Consider the following 8,587-nt stretch of genomic DNA (forward strand, 5'->3'; position numbering starts at 1 on the left):
CTGGTATATACTCTTTTATATACCTAGTGATTGCCTCCGCAAGTTCCTCTTGTACTTGTTTACTCTCCTCAGGGGTATGGTTTGGATCAATTTTCGCCATTGCCATTTGGAGATCTTCTTGTGCGGACAGGAGGGGCGTATCATTTACAAGAGGTACATATATTGTCCCATCTTCTACAGTAATGTTATATACACACCTAACCTCCGGGTATTCGGTATCCTCTCGAACCCACATCTGTTCCATTACTATTTGCGTAATTACATGTCCCCCTGAATCATATATTTTCTGTAGTGCCGCATCCCTATGCTTTTCCGTAACACAAAACGAACGTATAGCCATTTACTTTCTCCTGATATATCCAGCCGTCTTTAGTCTGACTTAATAAAATTACCTTCCCGTCCTTTAATTTGCGACGATAAATTTTGCGTTTTTTTTGTGAGACCCCTTGTACCTGTGGGCGAAAACTTTAAGTGACATTTGATTTCACTCCTACCAAGAAATAACCAAGAGTTCTGGTATGTAGCACGCGTGCTTATCTAGCGAGTACCCATCCACATACCCCACCGAAAATCCCCGTTCATGATATAGGTTTGCTACTTTCCCTTTATCTCTGTATGTTACATCCACCAGCACAAAACTTTCTCCTCGCTGTGCCGCCATAGCAATCGAATAGTCTACGGGGTCGCGGTCTCCACGTACTACTTCGGTTACCTGCGCTGCTTCTTTTGCTGTGATCATTTTATTCCCCCCCCCCCAAATATTTTATATTTAATTACTTGCCACCACGATCTCTTTAGTGGCTCTGGTACACATTCTGTCTTTGCCTCTTCTGGTGTAAGGAATGGGTAGAGTACTTCTCCGTCTAGTATTACCCTCGTAACCTCATTAACAGCAGCCGGCCCATGTGCGGTGTAGTAGACAACTGACCTCCCTACCTCCCCGTCTATCGCGTCCCGTACTGAAACGCGTTCAACTTCCGCGCAAATATCCATTGCCCCATTGTTATACGTCATTACTAATTTCATTGTTTTTACCACTCCTTACCCGCTACAAATATGAATATCCCGCACACAATCAGTACACTTATCATTTTTTATTAACTCCGTTAATATCCCATGGGGATTTTTCAAACACCGTCTCACAGTATAACTTTCTTTCTAAATCATGCGTTGTCTTAATAACCTCTGCCCTTGTACCTGCCTCAACCTTAGCAATATTGGCGGGATGTTTTCGCATACGAGCATCAAGTAAGTGCCAGTATTTTAGTCTGCCGTACTTCTTTTTGAGCGCGTTGATGCGCTGTCTGTCTTCGATTGATATCATATTACTTCTCCTTAACTAAACTTCCAGTCGTAAGCCCGCATCCTGCAGCCCTCCGAGCAAAACGGAGTATCCCCGTTACCTACTGCATGTTTCCGCAATATAACTGTATTGCAGCCATAACACATGAGTTCTTCGTTCTCGTTGAGGGGGTAGTACGCGCCTCCCCCATTGTCTTCGAACTGCGCTGCAGTGGGGTCATAAATCGTACCTTCCTCTCGTACGCACCACCAATGCTGTACGTGGTACTGACTTCCACTTACTTGATAGTACCCCCTAACTAATTTTAAAGTGGGGTCTTTCGCACAGGCTCTTTGTGAATATTCCCTACATTTGTGCAATACACTGGTATCCACCGGCATTTTTACTTCTCCTCAATCTTTTTCTTAATCTCACCCTGCAGGTACTGGTTAATCAGCGTTGCTGTCTCGGCCAGTTCTTTAGTTGTGCCCTGCGCCTCAAGCTGCGAGACTCCAGCAATGATATACATCTCGGTTTTGGTGGGGATGAAAAGGTTTACTCCAAGACATACCCAAAAAATAATACATGCTGTCTTAACAACTTTAAATATCTTATTTAATGCCGTACTTTCTTTTGCTTCCGCAGGTGATATACCGTCTCTTTCGATAGTGTACGCCCCGAAACATATCAGTAAGGTTATCACACAAAGTAGCATCCCCCCTGGCAACGTGTTCGACACTGCTGCTAAAACACTGATCCAATAAATTGTGCTGCCCATATTACTTCTCCGGATTAATTTCTAAATTAGTTACCCATGCCTTCGTAGTATCTCCCCACTCTAAGCACTTGCGTTTGAAGGCACGGGACGCATCGAGCACGGTGCCCTCTGCTTCTACCAGTGTTACCCCACCATGTGTCAGTTTGAATCGCCCTGCTTGTGGTTCTTGGAGGCGCAAGATGCCCCCGTTAATATGTTTAAACATGTTTTACCCCGCATGGAATGAGTCTAAAATAACACCGCGCTTTATATCTTTGTCTGCGGGCCCTAGGAGTGTGACAATCACCGCATCCCCATATGGAAAGCCACCATCAAGGTGTGCACCAAAATAATCTATCATGTGCGTGGGCGCTTTGTTAATTAGTTTCATTAGTTACTTCCTCGTAGTTCATCATATCTTCGACGGCTAACCACAAATACACTTGCAATCCTCCCGTATCGCCTGGAGATATTTGCGCTCATACCTCCCGCTCCAGGTCCAGCCGATTACTTTTTCAGTGACTTCCTCGCACGTATCACAGATGTAGTCGTCTATTGTATCATCTAAAACTGACCATCCTTTTAAGTTGTGGGCAGCAGCTTGCTTTACATTAACATACCTGCATAGCCCTGGACATTTAACAATGTCGGTTTCAAGTTCATCTTCTGTGTAAAAATCTTCCCGGAGGTCTCGCATGTACAATGGGCACATGCACAGTTCATGATGCACCCAGGTTCTACCCCGTACTACAAGTGGGGCACTCCAGGTTATAACTGGGGTAGCTGCGATAAGCCCTTGATCTATGAACAGCCCTTGGTTCTCGCTGCGTTTATAATTTGTTATTAATTCCATATTGTGCCTCGATCATTTTAATTAATTCATGTTTAGCGCGGGCTAGCCCCTGGATTTTGCGCGGGTGTTGCCTCTTACAGAATTCTTTGACGAGGTACGCCGCCCATTCTTTTGGGTCTGCGCTGTACCCTTTACTGTCTTTGTCCAGCCTGCAACTTACCTCCGCCCATCTTTTAGCAATACGCGGTGTACTAAAAGTGACCACTAAGCCATCCCATTTAACAGTTAATGTGTCCCATTCTACTGATGTCATAGGAGTCCCCCGGGTATTTCTACTCGCGTGCAACTTCTTACCCCCTTCATTTTGCCCTGCCCCCATCGTAAAGTAATCTGTACCCTAGTTGGTATCCCCCGCTCCTTAAGCGGAGGGTACATCTCGTATTCTAATTTGTATCCCAACCGTATAAAATGTTTAGTATACAAATAAACTAGATACCCTCTCGGTACTGTGAAAGAGTATCTGGTATCCCCCTGTATCGCCGCCTCCTGAAGTTTCTTTTCGATTGTCTGCAGAAACTTTTCATACGGAGAGGGGGTTAAGCCCTCTAATTCTACTGATGTCATGGTACTTTTCCTCCCGTCTCAAATGCAGCAACTATTTTATCGATCAAGTGTTTTGTTTCGGGGAGTAAATTACTTTCCCGGATTCGCTTAGTAGTGTCCTGCAGTTTGTCATTGACCAATTGCCGTTCCTTTTTAATTCTATTGAGACGCACTTCTTCACATGTGAGTTCTGTTATCTCCGCTTGTTTTATTTCCAATCCATTTCCTGTAGCCACTACTGAATTGTGACTATATGTATCCAGCAATGCCCTTAACTCTTTTTCTGTTTCCTCTATAATACCCGTATAATAATATGCCGGGGGCGTACCGTGCCCTCCGTGCTTCTGCATTTCTGATCGCGTCCTATCCGCCTCAGTTTTGCGGAGGTGCACCCCCCGTAGAACTAAAAGTAATGCTTCGTTTAAATCTTGTAGCGCTTGTAAACTGTGACTCATTTCACCACCCTCCCCACAATTATTTCTTTTACTAAATGCCATTCATCATGGAGCACCCCAAATATTGCAACGGTTGCCCCTTTGGGGAGCAGTAAAGCTCTGGCGTATACCTCCGCTGCCTCGGTTGTTTTAAAGCCGCTAGCGTACTTAGTCTCGCTATAAAAAACCACATATCCTTCCATATTATTTACTCCTCAAAAAGTATGCGAATAATCTTAGTGTTACCTCTGTCAACGATACATGCCTCAATGTCCTTCGGGTGATGCATGTGTTTATTCCCCACTACAATAATATCTTCGGATATTTCGGCGGGTAAACCGCCGCTTTGGTCTGTTTCATACACGCTAAGCCCCGTCTTGTGCATTAGCCATGACTTAGTCAGTGCTGAATCCCCACGCACGATGTAGACAGGGCGTTTATCGAGTGCCCTAGCAAATGGTTCAAACAGTTCCATATGCACTCCATACCCCCCGCTTGGATAATAGTGACAACCCCCGTTACCCCTCAACCAGAACACTTTATTGTGCCAATCTATAACTGTGCGTCGATCAACACAAAATTTTAATAAGTCAACGTTACTTGTTCCCTTGTATTTTACCTCTGAAAGATCGATGTTGGTTGCGCCCACAATTTTGTGTGTAAGCGTGTTGAACTCATCCACGGGGGTAATTGTTATGTGCCCCCACGATGCAGTGCAATATCCGCTGCCGCACATGCCCTCCTCCTGCTCCAGCGTTATTTCAAACTTCTGGACTCCTCTCCACCCCCCAAGGGTACAGAGTATGTGCCGCTCAGCGGTGTAATATTCTATCTCGTGATCTTCCTCGGTAAACCGAGTCGTTAAATATTTTTCGACGCGTAGGCCGATTACTTTTAATTCATGTAGTGTCATACTTACTCCAAATTTAAAATATGTAACATTTCAGCTAAGAACGCTTCGCATGATGAAGTATCTAGCTTGAACTGTTGCGGTATATGTACTCGTTGCCACTGCATATCAAACCGGTACTCCGCACAATATTTTTCCCCACTAGCTGTTTTATACACAACAGTAAAATTTTGTACGTTGTGCTCATGGTAGTCTAAGTATTCTATTTCCTCACCCAAAGAAGCAATAAGCTTAGGCTTAATGGCTTCAAGATAGCTGTAGAACCTACTCCGAAGGTCTCTATGTTGCTGCTCATTAGCAGCGATCTGTTTCATTATGTTTAACATGTGATACTACTCCGCATTCTCAATGTATTTACCCTGCCTGCGGAGGATCTCCGCAGGTTCTAATGTGTTGAACTCGTTGATTTTAACGAGCATACCGGCATGATATGCCGCAGCTTTGTACGTGGCATAGGTGACGGGGCATTGCCTCGCTCCGTTGTGTACCGTGAATCCTTCGGGGGTTTCTTTGATGTGAACGCCCGTATCTGGGGTGGTTATGTAGTTGGTTGTCATCTGCTTAGCCTCTTCTCTATGAATCGTATAAGCAATTGATACTCCTCGTACATTTCGGCTGTATGTTCCGCCTTCGATTTAGCCGTGAATGTCTCAACGGTGCCCGAAAAACACCCCCTTGTTAATAAAATTTTTCCCTCGTTGTTTATGGTTGCGGTCAGGGTACCATACTCCGTGCCTACCCCAGATACCCATATGATGCCTTTCTTGTCATATACCCATGCATTCCCAGATACCCATGCGTTGCCAGATACCCGTGCATTCCCATATATCCATGCGTTGCCATTATGTGATAAGTTGCTTTCTTGCGCTACGTATCCGCCCAAGTCGCCCGTTTGTATGTCCCCGAAATTCTTCAAAGCGCGAATGCGGGTAAGCCCACCTACCTTATCAGCATGTATCAATTCATATTTTTTCATAATGTTACTCCGTAAAATTACACTGTTCAGTAAACCACTCCACCCACGCTTTAGGATCGCCCACATTTGCAAAGTAAAGATACTCACCCCGGATAGCCCGCTCGGTCTTAAGTTTTTTATTGCGTACTGGCAATACAATTTTAGTTTCGCTGAGAAGCACGCGGTATTTCGCGTTGCCGTTTAGTGTGTAGCCTTTTAGTTTTTCGATTTTCATTTCCGGTCCTAGTTTTAATCACATACATTGTTACGCTTATAATATTCATATAGTGTGTCATATAATGACAATACAGCTGCGCCTTTTTCGTAGAAAGCCTCTGGACTAAACATGATCGCCATCCGTGCTAATCCAGCCACCCCTAGAACGTTATAGTATTCAGATAACAGCACCCCCAAAGGCGCGGAGTATGCACTCACTCCGGTTTTTGCCAGTTTAAATGCCTCCCGCGTGTATTTGTACACGCTTCCCGGTACCCACTGATCAAAAGAAGGCTCATTGGGCATATACTTTTCCTGGAATTCGTCAATAGTGCTACGTTGCCAGCGGGTTATGCGAACATTTGACCAATCGAATGCAAACTTTGCGAGAGTATCAAGTTCTCCGCTTGCCTTAATAACTGTCCGCGCTGCTAACATATCACCTATTTTTATGGCATCCAATATTTTAACTTCTGTACTCATTGCTTTCGCGCATTTCCGAACATGTTCAGTCACGTCCACCATGCGATTCGGGATGTGGTAATCAAGTGGCCCATCCACACAATCTAAGTAAGCAGTATACTCAAAAATCTCCGCGCCGTAATACACTTCAGCAGCATCACGGATCCGCCGTGGGGTATGCCAGGTTTTATTGTCTAATATGATAGCTGGTAGGTTCTGATCACGTACAAAGCCAATCAGTTTTGTTGCTGTTTCTTTGTTCATTTATATGTTACCTCGCATTCATTTTGTTTCGATGTATAACAAAATCTTTTAAACCTCTGCACTAATTTTAACTTTACGTCGCGCTGACTATAATCTGTCACGTTGTACTGCTTCTCATAGTCAGCAATAAGTGCCAGCGCATCTTCTTTATGCATGAGTTTGCATTCGTACATAAATTCGCGGGAATATTCAGTATGCCCGTCTGATTTGTCCCAACACTCTCCGTGCGCCCAATGCCTAGAGTTAGCAAAGAATATTGTGGGCCTATCACATACGCCATACCGCACCTGACACTTGATACTATCAGTGTTGAGTATGTCAAGGATACAGTTTGCCTTAATTACTGCTTCGATTATATCGGGGGCGCTAAAGTATATCGCATCTAAATGTGCGTATGCTTTATCACTATGCTGTTTATGTCTGACCCCCTTACCCAGCTTAGCTTCCTCAAGTTCTCGGCGCATATGCTCTGGTAATTCGTTGATATCTATATACCAACGGGTACCCCCGTTCCAATTTATCAATTCGCGTGTTGGTTTCATATTAAACTCCGTGTTTTTCGTCATAAAATTCAAGGTGACTACAGTCCGATAACAATTCAAAATCCGCTGTATGCATTAGCTCGAAGTAGCCCGCGTTGTAATACTTAACCCCTTCATATGTTAGTGGAGTACGCTCTTTGCACTCTTTAATATACGCCTTATCAAAGTCCCCTGAGTACAGTTGTTTGAGAGTGTGGAATACGGTGCAGTCACATACCCACATCTCCCCTGTGTAGTGCGGGCTAGCTAAATTATCCCCGCATTTATAAATTGCGCCTTTGATTAGTAACATGGTGTTATCTCCTTACTTTATTTTAACCAGTCGCCCGTAGGTGGGCAAGATCCGCCGTGAAGTACCTTGCCTTCAAAGCAGTACCATTCACCGCCCCGATAAAACCATTTGCAAACCGCGAGGTTTACACCCGCTTGCGATAGAAAAGCATGGGTATCTTTGAGTTTTTCTATTGCCGTCGGTAAGTGCAGGGGGGTTGTACCCGCCCATGGCAACGTCTCCGCTGTGATATGCATCTTGTTGAACGGATATTTAATATCATATGTCATCAAATCTAAAGCTTGCTGTACCCGCGCTGCCTCTGCTTTAGCACGTGTGTTATACGTGCCTAGCGTGTGCCCTGAGTCCGTTGTTAATGCGAAGATTATGCGTTGTGTTTTCATTGTGTTTATCCTGCAGTAATTAATTTGAGTAAGTCTGTTTGGAATTTCTTATTCATAGCCGTGCATTGTTTCTCCATCACTTCTTTAATGTAAGTACTTGATCCAAGTACCCCATCGCATCGCCATCCCATCAGTCCATCATACATGTGATAGTATTTGTGCCCCCACTCGTCAGGATCGCGGCTTTCAAGTACAGTGTATCTGTTGATGTTATTGGTTTCTGTTAACATATTGTGTTATTCCCCTAGTACTTTTCTAATTTCCGCAATGATCCGCATTTTGTTTTGATGTGAACCCCCGTACTTGTTTAGGTTTTGAATAAAACGGGCGTTTTTGCGGTTAACATCTATTTGTGATTGACCCGCAGTAATCCCCCCAAAAGATATAGCCACGAGCCCCTTGCCATTGCACCATATTTCAATATTCGCCACGGGCATGGGGTACTTGCATTGATGTTTGCCTGCTTTGTATTTTTTGATGTGCCAATCGAATTTTGTAGTCTTCATACGTGTAGCCTCTCGGACGTGTAGCCTCTCGGAAAATAAAATTAAAAATGCACATTTTTATCCCGTGTATTTATACAGGATTTATACGGGATTTATATAACGTGTTAAAATCTGTAGATTACCGCGATATAAGTTGTTGCTGTTACACGCGATGTATAGGGTATATAGGTAAGTTGTTACTGTCTAAG

Source organism: Hesperophylax consimilis, unplaced genomic scaffold (assembly GCF_061612785.1).
Source record: "Hesperophylax consimilis isolate HC1 unplaced genomic scaffold, BYU_Hcon_1.0 scaffold_137, whole genome shotgun sequence".
Classification (NCBI taxonomy): domain Eukaryota; kingdom Metazoa; phylum Arthropoda; class Insecta; order Trichoptera; family Limnephilidae; genus Hesperophylax; species Hesperophylax consimilis.